Source organism: Oncorhynchus tshawytscha, linkage group LG04 (genome assembly GCF_018296145.1).
Source record: "Oncorhynchus tshawytscha isolate Ot180627B linkage group LG04, Otsh_v2.0, whole genome shotgun sequence".
Lineage (NCBI taxonomy): Eukaryota > Metazoa > Chordata > Actinopteri > Salmoniformes > Salmonidae > Oncorhynchus > Oncorhynchus tshawytscha.
Window position 1 is genome coordinate 1,092,015 of NC_056432.1, and position 17,027 is coordinate 1,109,041.

At 41.1% G+C, this 17,027-nt stretch overlaps 1 protein-coding gene and 1 long non-coding RNA gene across 2 annotated transcripts in view; both read left to right on the forward strand.

The window, feature by feature from the left end:
• The first annotated feature begins 3,635 nt into the window (after positions 1-3,635).
• LOC112237407 lies at positions 3,636-4,011 on the forward strand. Its single transcript, XR_002951408.2, has 2 exons — positions 3,636-3,771; positions 3,844-4,011. It is a non-coding gene; the product is annotated as an uncharacterized LOC112237407 (long non-coding RNA).
• Positions 4,012-13,714: 9,703 nt separating this feature from the next.
• Positions 13,715-17,027, forward strand: part of LOC112237410 (STAM-binding protein-like A) — a 33,690-nt gene continuing 30,377 nt past the window's right edge. The window contains exon 1 of the mRNA XM_042320209.1: positions 13,715-13,939. The gene's annotated coding sequence lies outside the window, so the exon portion shown is untranslated. The remainder of the gene's footprint in view (positions 13,940-17,027) is intronic.

Genomic DNA, 17,027 nt, shown 5'->3' on the forward strand with positions numbered 1-17,027 from the left:
CAGTTTGTCGAATTTCTGCCCTGCTAGAGCTGCCCCCAGTCATCTGTAAGTGCTGTTATTGTGAAATGGAAACTTCTAGCAGCAGCAACGGCTTAGCCGCGAAGTGGTAGGCAACACCAGCTCACAGAACAGGACCGCCAAGTGCTGAAACGCATAAAGATCATCTGTCCCCGGTTGCAACACTTACTACAGAGTTCCAAACTGCCTCTGGAAGCAACGTCAGCACAAGAACTGTTCATCGGGAGCTTCATGAAATGGGTTTCCATGGCCAAGCAGCCGCACACAAGCCTAAGATCACCATGTGTAATAACGGCTAGTGGGGTGTAAAGCTCGCCGCCATTGGAATCTGGAGCAGTGGAAATGCATTTTCTTGGGTGATGAATTTCGCTTCACCATCCGGCAGTCCGACGGATTAATCTGGGGATCCGACGGACGAAAACCTGACTGGCCTGCACAGAGCCCTGACCTCAACTCCATCGAACACCTTTGGGATGAATTGGAAGGCCGACTGTGAGCCAGGACTAATCACCCAACATCAATGCCCGACCTCACTAATACTGTTGTGGCTACATCTAGTGGAAAGCCTTCCCAGAAGAGTGGAGGCTGTTATAGCAGCAATGTTCCAACATCTAGTGGAAAGCCAGAAGAGTGGAGGCTGTTATAGCAGCAATGTTCCTACATCCAGTGGAAAGCCATCCCAGAAGAGTGGAGGCTGTTATAGCAGCAATGTTCCAACATCCAGTGGAAAGACTTCCCAGAAGAGTGGAGGCTGTTATAGCAGCAATGTTCCTACATCTAGTGGAAAGACTTCCCAGAAGAGTGGAGGCTGTTATAGCAGCAATGTTCCTACATCTAGTGGAAAGCCAGAAGAGTGGAGGCTGTTATAGCAGCGAAGGGGAGACCAACTCAATATTAATGCCTACGATTTTGGAATGAGATGTTTGACAAGCAGGTGTCCACATGCTTTTGGCCAAGTAATGTATCTATCTCTATTGATCTACCCTATGCTTACCTACCTATCCTCTACCTATCCAGGACCTACCTATGCTGAAACCTACATAAAGATCATCTGTCCTACCTATCCTCTACCTACCTATCCTCTGGAACCAACCTATCCAAGACCACCTATCCTCTGAAATACCTATCCTAATCCTCTACCTACCTAAGATCACCTATCCTCTACCTATCCTGACCTACCTATCCTGACCTGGAAATGCCACCTACCTATGAATCTCCACCATCCCTTAATCTGGGGATCCTCTACCTACCTATCCTGCACAGAGCCCTACCTATCCTCTACCTGGGATGAATCTACCTACCTATCCTCTGACCTATCCCTACCTATGCCCGACCTCACCTATCCTCTACCTATCATCTACCTAGCCTTCCTCTACCTATCCTCTACCTATCCTCCACCTATCCTCTACCTATCCTCTACCTACCCTGGACCTATCCTCTACCTATGTTACCTACCTAGTGGAAAGCCAGAACCTATCCTCTACCTACCTATCCTCTAGTCTATCCTCTACCTATCCTCTACCTATCCTCTACCTATGGACCTATCCTCTACCTATCCCTCTACCTATCCTCTACCTATCCTCTACCTACCTATCCTCTACCTATCCTCTACCTACCTATCCTCTACCTATCCTCTACCTATCCTCTACCTATCCTCTGCCTACCTATCCTCTACCTATCCTCAACCTACCTATCCTCTACCTATCCTCTACCTATCCCTCTACCTATCCTCTACCTACCTATCCTCTACCTATCCTCTACCTATCCTCTACCTATCCTCTACCTACCTATCCTCTACCTATCCTCTACCTACCTATCCCTCTACCTACCTATCCTCTACCTATCCTCTACCTATCCTCTACCTATCCTCTACCTATCCTCTACCTATCCTCTACCTACCTATCCTCTACCTACCTATCCTCTACCTATCCTCTACCTATCCTCAACCTACCTATCCTCTACCTATCCTCTACCTATCCTCTACCTACCTATCCTCTACCTATCCTCTACCTACCTATCCTCTACCTATCCTCTACCTACCTATCCTCTACCTATCCCTACCTACCTATCCTCTACCTATCCCTCTACCCTACCTATCCTCTACCTATCCCTCTACCTACCTATCCTCTACCTATCCCCTACCTACCTATCCCTCTACCTACCTATCCTCTACCTACCTATCCCTACCTACCCTACCTATCCTCTACCTACCTATCCCTACCTACCTATCCTCTACCTATCCTCTACCTACCTATACCTACCTACCTATCCTCTACCTATCCTCTACCTACCTATCCTCTACCTACCTATCCTCTACCTATCCCCTACCTATCCTCAACCTACCTAGTAAGATGTAAGCTTGTATCGATCTGCTTCAGAGTCTGAGTCGGTCCGTTTTGCAAACCTGTCTGGTTCTTTGTGCCTTTCTTCTTAACGGGCTTGAACTCCAAAATGTTTTGTGCAGCTTTGTTTAGCTGGGGGTCCGTTGTGATTGCAGAATATTCTTTATGTTAAGGGAAGGTTTTTCATAAGTCTCACTGAGTATGTTGTACTTTTTAAGATTAGTTATGGTTCTGTTGCCGAAGCTTTGTGATTGTGATTCTGTACTGAAAAAGATGAAGGCTGAATTCTATTGTTTGCTTTACTTTAACCTCTGCCCCGTTCTTTACCTTGGTCTGGGTGGGGTGTCTCCACATCGTTCTTTACCTTGGTCTGGGTGGGGTGTCTCCACCTTGGTCTGGGTGGGGTGTCTCCACCTTGGTCTGGGTGGGGTGTCTCCACCTTGGTCTGGGTGGGGTGTCTCCACCTTGGTCTGGGTGGGGTGTCTCCACCTTGGTCTGGGTGGGGTGTCTCCACCTTGGTCTGGGTGGGGTGTCTCCACCTTGGTCTGGGTGGGGTGTCTCCACCTTGGTCTGGGTGGAGTGTCTCCACCTTGGTCTGGGTGGAGTGTCTCCACCTTGGTCTGGGGTGGAGTGTCTCCACCTTGGTCTGGGTGGAGTGTCTCCACCTTGGTCTGGGTGGAGTGTCTCCACCTTGGTCTGGGTGGGTGTCTCCACCTTGGTCTGGGTGGGTGTCTCCACCTTGGTCTGGGTGGAGTGTCTCCACGGTCTTGGTCTGGGTGGGGTGTCTCGGTCTGGGTGGGGTGTCTCCACCTTGGTCTGGGTGGGGTGTCTCCACCTTGGTCTGGGTGGGGTGTCTCCACCTTGGTCTGGGTGGGGTGTCCCCACCTTGGTCTGGGTGGGGTGTCTCCACCTTGGTCTGGGTGGGGTGTTCCACCTTGGTCTGGGTGGGGTGTCTCCATTTTGGTCTGGGTGGGGTGTCTCCATGTTGGTCTATGTGGGGTGTCTCACCCCATTCTTTTGCCTTTTATTTATTTCTTATGTTTTTTAAATATTTTGTGCAAAAATATTTTTTATTGTAAAATTAATGTTATGTTTCTATGTAATATTAATCTTGAATAAGACTTGTTGCCATGAATTGAAATACTCTTATGTTTTGAGCAGTAGAAAATCTTTGTGAATTATACTTCATTCACACTAAAAAGTTTAAAAAATATTAAGTTTCATGTATTTTGGTTGGCTGTGTTTTTGAGGTTAGCATCAGTAACTCAGGTTACCAGGCAGAAGTTTAAACCAACCCTTCAAGGTCTGTTTTTGAGGATAGTATTGGTAACTAAACCAGGTTATGATAGGGAGAGGTTTAAACCAACCCTTCAAGGTCTGTTTTTGAGGGTAGTATCGGTAACTAAACCAGGTTATGATAGGGAGAGGTTTAAACCAACCCTTCAAGGTCTGTTTTTGAGGGTAGTATCGGTAACTAAACCAGGCAGGAGTTTAAACCCTTCAAGGTCTGTGAATATTGCCGTCTGTCATGCCGGAGAACAAACCATTTCTGCTAATGTTGAAGATGACTGCCATTTATTAAAAAACAATATCAATCTTGTTATTTTGCATCTTTGCCATGTAACCTATGAAATAAATACACTGTATCCTATGTGTCTTGGGGGTCTTCTTTGGAAACAAACACAATTCAGGCCCTGGCTTCTGGTCCCTGGTCAAAAGGCTGCCGTTTAGGAAGCAACCCCAGAATGAGAGGATTTGTGATTCTCTCCCAATGTGACCTGATCAGAGCCTTTTCATTTGAATCAGAGGATAGTAAGGCTACATGGGATGTTCCCAATGCAGTGGTTATGAATGGAGTATGTTATTGAGTTGTATCCCCTTTTGCCCTCAGAACAGCCTCAATTCGTTGGGGTATGGGACTCTACAAGGTCTCTAAAGCGTTCCACAGGGATGCTGGCCCATGTTGACTCAAATCAAATCAAATTTTATTTGTCACATACACATGGTTAGCAGATGTTAATGCGAGTGTAGCGAAATGCTTGTGCTTCTAGTTCCGACAATGCAGTAATAACGAACAAGTAATCTAGCTAACAATTCCAAAAAAAAACTACTGTCTTATACACAGTGTAAGGGGATAAAGAATATGTACATAAGGATATATGAATGAGTGATGGTACAGAGCAGCATAGGCAAGATACAGTAGATGATATCGAGTACAGTATATACATATGAGATGAGTATGTAAACCAAGTGGCATAGTTAAAGTGGCTAGTGATACATGTATTACATAAGGATGCAGTCGATGATATAGAGTACAGTATCTACTCCAATGCTTCCCACAGTTGTCAAGTTGGCTGGATGTCCTTTGGGTGGTGGACCATTCTTTATTCACACAGGAAACTGTTAAGAATGAAAAACCTCTACCATAACCCCGTTCAATGACACTTAAATATATTGTCCTGCCCATTCACCCTCTGAATGCCACACATACACAATCCATGTCTCAAGGCTTAAAAATCCTTCTTTAACCTGTGTCCTCCCCTTCATCAAATGTATTCATAAAGCCCTTCTTACATCAGCTGATATCTCAAAGTGCTGTACAGAAACCCAGCCGAAAACCCCAAACGGCGGGGCGGCAGGGTAGCCTAGTGGTTAGAGCGTTGGACTAGTAACCGAAACGTTGCAAGTTTGAATCCCCGAGCTGACAAGGTACAAATCTGTCGTTCTGCCCCTGAACAGGCAGTTAACCCACTGTTCCTAGGCCGTCATTGAAAATAAGAATTTGTTCTTAACTGACTTGCCTCGTAAAATAAAAAAATTAAACAGCAAGCAATGCAGGTGTAGAAGCACGGTGGCTAGGAAAAACTCCCTAGAAAGGAAGAAGCCTGGTTCCTCCCTAGGTTATGAGGGGTGGCCAGTCCTCTTCTGGCTGGGCCGGGTGGAGATTATAACAGAACATGGCCAAGATGTTCAAATGTTCATAGATGACCAGCAGGGTCAAATAATAATCACAGTGGTTGTAGAGATTGCAACAGGTCAGCACCTCAGGAGTAAATGTCAGTTGGCTTTTCATAGCCGATCCTTCAGAGTATCTCTACCGCTCCTGCGTTCTCTAGAGAGTTGAAAACAGCAGGTCTGGGACAGGTAGCACGTCCGATGAACAGGTCAGGATTCCATAGCCGCAGGCAGAACAGTTGAAACTGGAGCAGCAGCACGACCAGGTGGACTGGGGACAGCAAGGAGCCATCAGGCCAGGTAGTCCTGAGGCATGGTCCTCCGAGAGAAAGAGAGAGAGAATTAGAGAGAGCATACTTAAATTCACACAAGACACTGGTTAAGACCGGAGAAACTCCAGATATAACAGACTGACCCCAGCCCCCCGACACATAAACTACTGCAGCATAAATACTGGAGGCTGAGACAGGAGGGGTCAGGAGACACTGTGGCCCTGTCCAACAATACCCCCGGACAGGGCCAAACAGGCAGGATATAACCCCACCCACTTTGTCAAAGCACAGCCCCCCACACCACGAGAGGAATATCTAATTCATCTACACGGATTGAAGTGGATTTAACAAGTGACATCGATACGGGATCGTAACTTTCACCTGGAATCACCTGGTCAGTGGAAGGAGTGTTCCTAATGTTTTGTTCACTCCGTTTACTACTACTACTACCACAATGTAATGACAATTACATTCACCAAACTGATCCCGTTATTGACATGTCCGCCTCTCAGCAGATTGGACATATGTAGGGCAGACAACCTGGCTGAAGGTCTGTCTCTGTGAGTTGTGAAATCTCATCCTTGAAGCTGTTCTATGATGTCCTCCCCCCCCCTACTGTAGATAAGGCTGTTCCATGATGTTGCTGTAGATGATCACTGTTTACACCTGGGCCTGTAGCTCTTTTCAAGGCTCTTGGTTGGCAAGGTAACAGGCAATGTGTACTCTACCAGCTTTCAGAAGAGTGAATGGGGAAAAACAAGACAGGAAAGCAAGAGGAGGGAGAGAATGGAGGATAGTCGCTCTGACCTGAGTGATTGGGAAGAATAAGACAGGAAAGCAAGAGAGAATCGCTGACCTCAGTGATCTTTTAAAACCATGACCAGAGACAACATAGCAGCAACACAACATGGTAGCAACACAACATGACAACAACATGGTAGCAACACAACATAACAACAACATGGTAGCACCACAACATGACAACAACATGGTAGCAACACAACATAACAACATGGTAGCAACACAACATGACAACAACATGGTAGCAACACAACATGACAACAACATGGTAGCAATACAAGAGATGGATGCCAATGGTATTGGTTGTAGTGAAAGGCACATTTTTTGTGACAGGCCAGTTTTAGTCACAGGCTTCAGTGGAGACTGTAGGTGATGTTGTGGTCTCTGATCCTACTCCCCACGTGATTTTTAAATTTTAATATCTTTCCTGTTCAAATAAAATAAAATTTTGAGCAATGAGAATATGTCTACTTGTTCATTGTATAAGGTTGTTACAGCTGTTTGTATTTTGATCATGTAATAGTGTAATGTAACTGAACTGAAAACTATCTGGGGTGGATGGGTAAAATGAATGTGAATTTGCATCGTGCCACTTCTGGTGAGATACTGTCAAGACACCGTCAGTGTCTGCTCAGTTATGGCAGAAGAAATCAGCCCGAGTCGATTCTGGACAGTCGTTCAATATTGCGTACGATTGGGCCAAATCCTCATTGCTCGCTGGCATTTGATCTAACCCACATTTAATGCAAATGTCACTTAAACATTAACAAAATAGGAATCAATGTTTTTTCAGGGTTTTTTAATAGGGGAGGATCAGCTTAATATTTCAGAAAGATTGTTGCTTCCATCAATATAATTGTCTGCATCATTTCCAATCCCCCATATCTTTTTTGGTAAATATATATATATATATATATATATATATATATATATATATATATATATATATATACACATACACATACATAAACATTCATACATATACACATATACTGTATACATACACATAGCCATACACATACCCATATACACACATACACATACCCATATACACATATATACATACACATACCCATATACACATATATACAAACACATACCTATAGACACATACCTATATACACATATATACATACACATATATACATACACACCCTAGACCCACTCCAATTTGCTTACCGCCCAAATAGGTCCACAGACGATGCAATCTCAACCACACTGCACACTGCCCTAACCCATCTGGACAAGAGGAATACCTATGTGAGAATGCTGTTCATCGACTACAGCTCGGCATTCAACACCATAGTACCCTCCAAGCTCGTCATCAAGCTCGAGACCCTGGGTCTCGGGCCCGCCCTGTGCAACTGGGTACTGGACTTCCTGACGGGCCGCCCCCAGGTGGTGAGGGTAGGCAACAACATCTCCTCCCCGCTGATCCTCAACACTGGGGCCCCACAAGGGTGCGTTCTGAGCCCTCTCCTGTACTCCCTGTTCACCCACGACTGCGTGGCCACGCACGCCTCCAACTCAATCATCAAGTTTGCGGACGACACAACAGTGGTAGGCTTGATTACCAACAACGACGAGACGGCCTACAGGGAGGAGGTGAGGGCCCTCGGAGTGTGGTGTCAGGAAAATAACCTCACACTCAACGTCAACAAAACTAAGGAGATGATTGTGGACTTCAGGAAACAGCAGAGGGAACATCCCCTATCCACATCGATGGAACAGTAGTGGAGAGGGTAGCAAGTTTTAAGTTCCTCGGCATACACATCACAGACAAACTGAATTGGTCCACTCACACAGACAGCATCGTGAAGAAGGCGCAGCAGCGCCTCTTCAACCTCAGGAGGCTGAAGAAATTCGGCTTGTCACCAAAAGCACTCACAAACTTCTACAGATGCACAATCGAGAGCATCCTGGCGGGCTGTATCACCGCCTGGTACGGCAACTGCTCCGCCCTCAACCGTAAGGCTCTCCAGAGGGTAGTGAGGTCTGCACAACGCATCACCGGGGGCAAACTACCTGCCCTACAGGACACCTACACCACCCGATGTTACAGGAAGGCCATAAAGATCATCAAGGACATCAACCACCCGAGCCACTGCCTGTTCACCCCGCTATCATCCAGAAGGCGAGGTCAGTACAGGTGCATCAAAGCTGGGACCGAGAGACTGAAAAACAGCTTCTATCTCAAGGCCATCAGACTGTTAAACAGCCACCACTAACATTGAGTGGCTGCTGCCAACACACTGACAATGACACTGACTCAACTCCAGCCACTTTAATAATGGGAATTGATGGGAAATGATGTAAATATATCACTAGCCACTTTAAACAATGCTACCTTATATAATGTTACTTACCCTACATTATTAATCTCATATGCATACGTATATACTGTACTCTATATCATCGACTGCATCCTTATGTAATACATGTATCACTAGTCACTTTAACTATGCCAGTTTGTTTACATACTCATCTCATATGTATATACTGTACTCAATATCATCTACTGTATCTTGCCTATGCTGCTCTGTACCATCACTCATTCATATATCCTTATGTACATATTCTTTATCCCCTTACACTGTGTACAAGACAGTAGTTTTGGAATTGTTAGTTAGATTACTTCTTGGTTATTACTGCATTGTCGGAACTAGAAGCACAAGCATTTCGCTACACTCGCATTAACATCTGCTAACCATGTGTATGTGACAAATAAAATTTGATTTGATTTGATATATACATACACATACCTATATATACACATATATACACATATATACATACACATACCTATATACACATATATACATACACATACCTATATACACATACCTATATACACATACCTATATACACATACCTATATACACATACCTATATACACATACCTATATATACACATATATACATACACATACCTATATACACATATATACATACACATACCTATATACATACACATACCTATATACATACACATACCTATATACACATACCTATATACACATATATACATACACATACCTATATACACATATATACATACACATACCTATATACACATACCTATATATACACATATATACATACACATACCTATATACACATATATACATACACATACCTATATACACATATATACATACCTATATATACATACACATACCTATATACACATATATACATACACATACCTATATACACATATATACATACCTATATATACATACACATACCTATATACACATACCTATATACACATATATACATACACATACCTATATACACATATATACATACCTATATATACATACACATACCTATATACACATATATACATACCTATATATACATACACATACCTATATACACATATATACATACACATACCTATATACACATATACACATACCTATATATACATACACATACCTATATACACATATATACATACACATACCCATATACACATATATACATACACATACCTATATATACATACCTATATATACATACACATACCTATATACACATATATACATACACATACCTATATACACATATATACATACACATATATACATACACATACCCATATACACATATATGCAAACACATACCTATATATACATACACATATATACATACACATACCTATATATACACATACCTATATATACATACACATATATACATACCCATATATACATATATACATACACATATATACATACCCATATACACATATATGCATACACATACCTATATATACATACACATATATACATACACATACCTATATATACATACACATACCTATATATACATATACATACCCATATACACATATATACATACACATACCTATATACCCACATATACATACACATACCTTTCTAGAATATACCTTTATTATTCCCTACCACCCTTCCCCCAATTGGAGTAAACTAATACACGATAACACTTAGGCTTCTACCTTCAGTTTATACACATTTTACAGACACAATCTATTTTACAATAGTTCTCTCTTGTTTGTTTTTAGTCCTTCCTCTATTTCTGATGTCCCTCCAGTTTGATTTCTATTTGTAACTGTGCTATTTCACAAAGGTTCTGAACCTTTATACATTTTACAGACCCTGTATGTTTTACATTGCTTATCTTGTTATTAGTCCCACCCTTCATCTCCATTTAACCCCTCCCATCTATCTCTTAACACCATCCAGTCCCATCCTTCAGCTCCATTCAACCCCTCCCATCTATCTCTTAACACCATCCAGCCCCTTCAGCTCCATTCAACCCCTCCCATCTATCTCTCAACACCATCCAGTCCCTTCAGCTCCATTCAACCCCTCCCATCTATCTCTTAACACCATCCAGTCCCTTCAGCTCCATTCAGCCCCTCCCATCTATCTCTTAACACCATCCAGTCCCTTCAGCTCCATTGAACCCCTCCCATCTATCTTTTAACACCATCCAGTCCCTTCAGCTCCATTCAACCCCTCCCATCTATCTCTTAACACCATCCAGTCCCTTCAGCTCCATTCAACCCCTCCCATACATCTCATAACACCATCCATTCCCACCCTTCAGCTCCATTCAACCCCTCCCATCTATCTCTTAACACCATCCAGTCCCTTCAGCTCCATTCAGCCCCTCCCATCTATCTCTTAACACCATCCAGTCCCTTCAGCTCCATTGAACCCCTCCCATCTATCTTTTAACACCATCTAGTCCCTTCAGCTCCATTCAACCCCTCCCATCTATCTCTTAACACCATCCAGTCCCTTCAGCTCCATTCAACCCCTCCCATACATCTCATAACACCATCCATTCCCACCCTTCAGCTCCATTCAACCCCTCCCATCTATCTCTTAACACCATCCAGTCCCTTCAGCTCCATTCAACCCCTCCCATCTATCTCTCAACACCATCCATTTGGGATTTCTATTTGCCATATTTTTTAACTGTGCTGTGATGCTTCACAAATGTTCTGAACCTTTCTATTCTCATAGCTTCTACAGATTGTAATTTAAAGATACAAATGTTTGCTAATATCATAATTATATTATTGATTGATTGACTATGGCTTTTCAAATCACCCAGTATTGCTATCTGTAGTGTTAGTTCTAGGCAAATGTTGCAATTCTTCAGCCATTCCTGGACCTGTGACCAAAAACGAGCTCCATATGGACAATACCTAAATAAATGATCTAACGACTCTGCCTCCTCACAGCAGAATCAGCAGAGCTGGGAAGATTGTATCCCCATATATTTAACATTCTATTGGTTGCAATAATTTTGTATAGTAATATAAATGGAAAAAGTTGAAGTTTTGAATCCGGCGCTGTTTTGCGTATCAATTCATCAACCATGTGCCATGGAACGGGTACATCAAAAATCTCTTCACAACTATTTTGCAATTTATAGGGCACAGCTGTCAGTTTTTGGTCCTTAAATGAAATTGGTAAATGTTTTTATTTATCACACTTTTCTTTAACCATTTATGTTCTTTAATACAGGGCCGACATACAAGTTCCTTACTTGTCCCCCCTTCTAGTTGCCTCTTCCATTTTGTGGTGATGCTGCAATTAGTTGGTTGTAATGTTGGGTAGAGCAGACATTTCCATATGTCTGTGTTAGCTGCATGTGTGACATAACTCCATCAGTCCTGTTTATGATATCATTCACTCAAATTATATATTTTTAAACATTTCTTCAAAAAATAATTCATAAATTCAAATTCATAAAAAATCCGACAATGTGATTTTCTGATTTTTTTCTCATTTTGTCTGTCATAGTTGAAGTGTACCTATGATGGAAATTACAGGCCTCTCTCATCTTTTTAAGTGGGAGAACTTGTACAATTGGTGGCTGACTAAATACTTTTTTGCCCCACTGTATACCACTTGGGTCCTGTTACAGTAATAATGTTATCAGACCTTGTTGCGTGTCTGATAATCTACTGTTTATATAGGAGTGGTCCTCTGAGCATATCAAAAAAAGGTATGCCATCCAGCCCTGGAGTTTTCCCAGACTTAAAATCTTTAATTGCATCAAGAAGTTCCTCCTCTGAAATTTGGCCTTCACATGAGTCTTTCTGTACAGATGTTCATTTTACATTATTATTAGGAAAAATCCATACAATTATCTTTGGTTAGTGGAGATGGAGGAGACTGAAATGAAAACATATTCTTAAAGTACTTTACTTCCTCTTTCAAAATATAATTTGTAACAAGTTTCAATAAAAAAAATGGTAGCATTTCTATATTGAAGATTGAAAAAGAATTTGGTGCATTTTTCCCCATATTCCATCCAGTTCGCTTTATTTTTATAAAATATTACACTGGATCTTTCTTGAATAAGTAACTCCATTTATTTTTGTTTTTCCTGTAACTTTTTCTGTGCCTCTATGGTACAGTTTTTATTGCTGTCTAACTGTACTGTTAGTCCTTCATTTTCCTTTGTCAATATGGACTATTTTGATCTAAATGGCTTTTATTTTATAGATGAGTACTGAATTGCACGTTCTCCAAAGGCACATTTAAAAGTGTCCCATACAATAACGGAATCTGCTGTACCTATGTTATGTCGGAAAAGTCTGTTATAAATTCTTCTGTCCTAGTTCTAAACAATTTATCATCTAGTAGGCTTTGATTCAATTTCCAATATCCTCGCCCATGTGGAAATTCTGTAAGAGTAATATATATGTAAATTATGTGATGATCCGACCACATTCTGTCCCCTATCAACACTTTTTAAACTTTTGGTGCCAGAGAGAATAGTATAAGAAAGTAGTCAAGATGACTAGCTTGTTTAAGCCTCCGCCGTGTATGTCTCACTAGATCAGGGTATTTAAGTCTCCATATATCCTCTAATTCCAATATATCCATGACATTCATGATTTCCTTAGGTGCCTGAGGGTGATAGTTTGTAGTGTGATTTCCTTTCAGGTCCATAGAGGTATTTAAGACCGTATTAAAATCTCCCACCATAATAATAGAGTCTAGTGTTGCTTGTAGAGTTGATAGATTCTTATATATATTTTAAAAGGAGCTTGGATCATCATTATTTGGACCGTATAGGTTAATAAGCCATATCTGTTGATTGTCCAATAGCATATTCAAAATAATCCGTCTGCCTTAATGATCTGTTTGGACAATTTGCACATTTCGATCAAAATTACTTTAAATTAATACCATCACATCAATGTTAATGCTTATACAATCAATGTCATATATCATCAATAAATACAGACAACACCTTTCTTCTGTTACGTAGAGCACTTTTATTTTGCCGAAATTCCATGACCCGGAAGTAAAAATTTTGTGTTGCTGACGAGACGCTGGTGGAGATGCGGAAGTAGACGGTTGTAACAATTAGCCACCTTGCAAGCTAATTATTTACTTAACTGAAGATTTACTTGATAAAGACAACGATAAATAGGTCCTGAATTGAATGATATATCCTTTGATACGTATTTGTTGGTGAAACCTACATATTTCCTCGCTCAACCAGGAGGGAATTTGAAAACAATCGAACGTAAGTTAGTTTTGCTAAGCTACTAGCTAGTGTTATAACTGCTGGCACATCAATCTTGACCCTGGAATTCATGTTTTTCATTATGGATGATGGTGAAACATGTCCATCTAGCATACATCAAATGTCCGGGTAACTTCACATCGGTCATGGCTAGCTAGCTAGCTAGTTGCCCATACAGGTTAACTTCAAATCGGTCATGGCTAGCTAGCTAGCCTCCCAAACATATTATATTAGAAGTTGGCTAGCTACAGATTCATCATGCTCAGACATTTTCTGTTGGCAAGATAGTCCAACATTCTGGGGAAAAAAACACAAATGTTTATGCACAAAATACTTAATATACATAAGAACTTAATTGTGTAAACTTTATAACAATGTGTGTTATCAGAGAGAGGCTCTATGGCCACGCCTGTTGTCCGTAGGTCGCACAGGTAGAGTTTAGTCTCTACTTTTATCAAATGTAAGAAACAACATTTCGCTGCTTAAGACCGATTTGAGCCGGTCGGTCACATATTTTAATGATTGTCCATATAAGGCTGAAACACATATTTAGATATCTGAAGGGTTTTTTTCTGCATAGAAATGTCTTGGGTGGCCGCCTAAGTGTTTTTTTTTTTGGGCCACCTACGCCCAAACAGAATGTATTTATTTATATATATATATATTATTTTTATGGATGGACCTAAAGTATCTATCTATGTACACTACCGTTCAAAAGTTTGGGGTCACTTAGAAATGTCCTTGTTTAAAATAAATAAATGATGTCCTTTTAAAATAACATCAAATTGATCAGAAATACAGTGTAGACATTGTTTTCAATAAGATCATCTTTGATAACTAACATACACCTACATCAAAGCTAGACAGTCAGGTGAGAATATACAATAAAAGTAATTATACATTCAGGAGTATTTTTGTCATGGCGCGGGGCCCCCATTGATTTTGTTATGATGTTTGAGTCACTTGGATGGTTTTAGCCATGGCAAAATGTGTAGAATTTAAGGGAATTTGCTATAGAACTGCACATTGTTCTCTCAGCCTCATGGCAAAATGTGTAGAATTGTTCTGCAGTGACGGGAGCTGTGGCTGGACTGCTCCCCCTCTGGAGATGTCCCTCAGGGACCCTCTGCACCATGTTCAGTTGTGGCTGCTGCTTTTTGTTTCATCCAACTAACATCACTCCAACGTATTCCAGACCATGCCTGACCAGTGTAGTGTACACTGTGACCAGATCTTCAGGCCATTTCTCAGTGAGGCCACTGCTTCACGTGCATCACCACTGAGGTTAGAGTCTAGATGAACTTGGTCATTGATACCACGGGTACTTCCTGTCCTCCCTGGATGAGTGGTGCAGGTTGTGCAGGGTCTCCTGAAAACATCTGGATTTCCAGACTTTTTTGGGGTGTTTTATTAAATAGATCACAACATTTCCTTTACAACTTTGAAAATATATTGTGCAGTCATCCTCAATTCAAGTCAGTCGTCCATTAAATCAATTGTTTGTTGTTCTCTTAGCAATCTACTGCTTCAACCTGACTCTCCTTGAGTAGTCCAACACGATGCTGCTCTCAGAGGGCAATCCCTATGCAATTCTATTATAAAGACTATTATAAAGACTTTTCCTACAAGCCCAAAACGTTGATGGCAAGCAACTTAAATGTGGTGACAACCTTAAAAAAAAGAAAGAATTGCATACCAGTCTTGTGTTGGTCAATAAAATGATAAGGAATAGTGTGATTTAGTGACCTTTACCATTTCAATCAAACACTACCACTGCAAAACACAATACAGTGTGTGTTTGGGACTTTTACCATTTCAATCAAACACTACCACTGCAAAACACAATACAGTGTGTGTTTGGGACTTTTACCATTGAAACCATTGAAACTGCTGTAAACTATTGGTGTACTTGTTCACCAGGAAAGGTCTAACAGTAATTCGTCCAGACCTTTTTTTAAAGGGAATATACGACACATAAAGGGCCCGTTTCCTGGTCACAGATTAAGCATTAAAGGTTGACCAACGGATTTGCTTTCATGGAGGACAGGCTTGAATTGTGAGGATGACCACACAATTTATTTTCATAATGAGCCAAATCTACTGGTTTTCTGACACAAGTTGATAAACAAAAGTCATCTATTTAATAAACACAAGAGACCAGCAAAATGGATAAGAGTGTAGTAGGAACAGCGGCATCTAGTGGTCAACCTGCTACTGTCGCACTACTGTATGGTAGATAATACAAGCGACTTCAATGGCTAATTTGTCTACACTGGGAAGAACATCACCATTTTCACAGGGAAGCCACAGCTTCATACTACTGGTCAAACATAGAGAACTCCTACTCTATACTGATGGTTGGAGTGGTCCGTGGGTGGCGTTACAAGTTGTTTTTGGTAGGAAGAAGTTTGGTACTATATTTATTGAATATCTGAATCCAATCCATTAAAATGGCCAATTTGAGACAAAATTATATTTAAACAAAATAATGTATCAGGAATGCCAATCTAACTACTGAAACAATTTCAAAACAATCTGACATGAAACAACTCCTGGGCTGCTGTTCTTCTCTAATCAAGTAGGATGGAACAACTCTTAGGCTGCTGTCCTTCTCTAATCAAGTAGAATGGAACTTATGCTGCTATCTTCTCTAATTAGGATGGGCTGCTGCTATCCTACTCTAATCAAGTAGCATGGAACAACTCTTTGGCTGCTGTCCTACTCTAACCAAGTAGAATGGAACAGCTCTTAGGCTGCTGTCCAACTCTTGATATAATCAAGTAGTATGGAACAACTCTTAGGCTGCTTTCCTATTCTAATCAAGTAATATGGAACAACTCTTAGGCTGCTATTCTACTATAAATATAATGAAGTAGGATGGAACAACTCTTAGGCTGCAAGGTTCTACCCCAAATATTATCAAGTAGGATGGAACAACTCTTAGGCTGCTGTTCTACCTAAATATAATCAAGTAGGATGGAACAACTCTCTATAAAAAATCAAATCAAATTGTGTTTGTCACATACACATGGTTAGCAGATGTTAATGCGAGTGTAGTGAAATGCTTGTGCTTCTAGTTCCGACAATG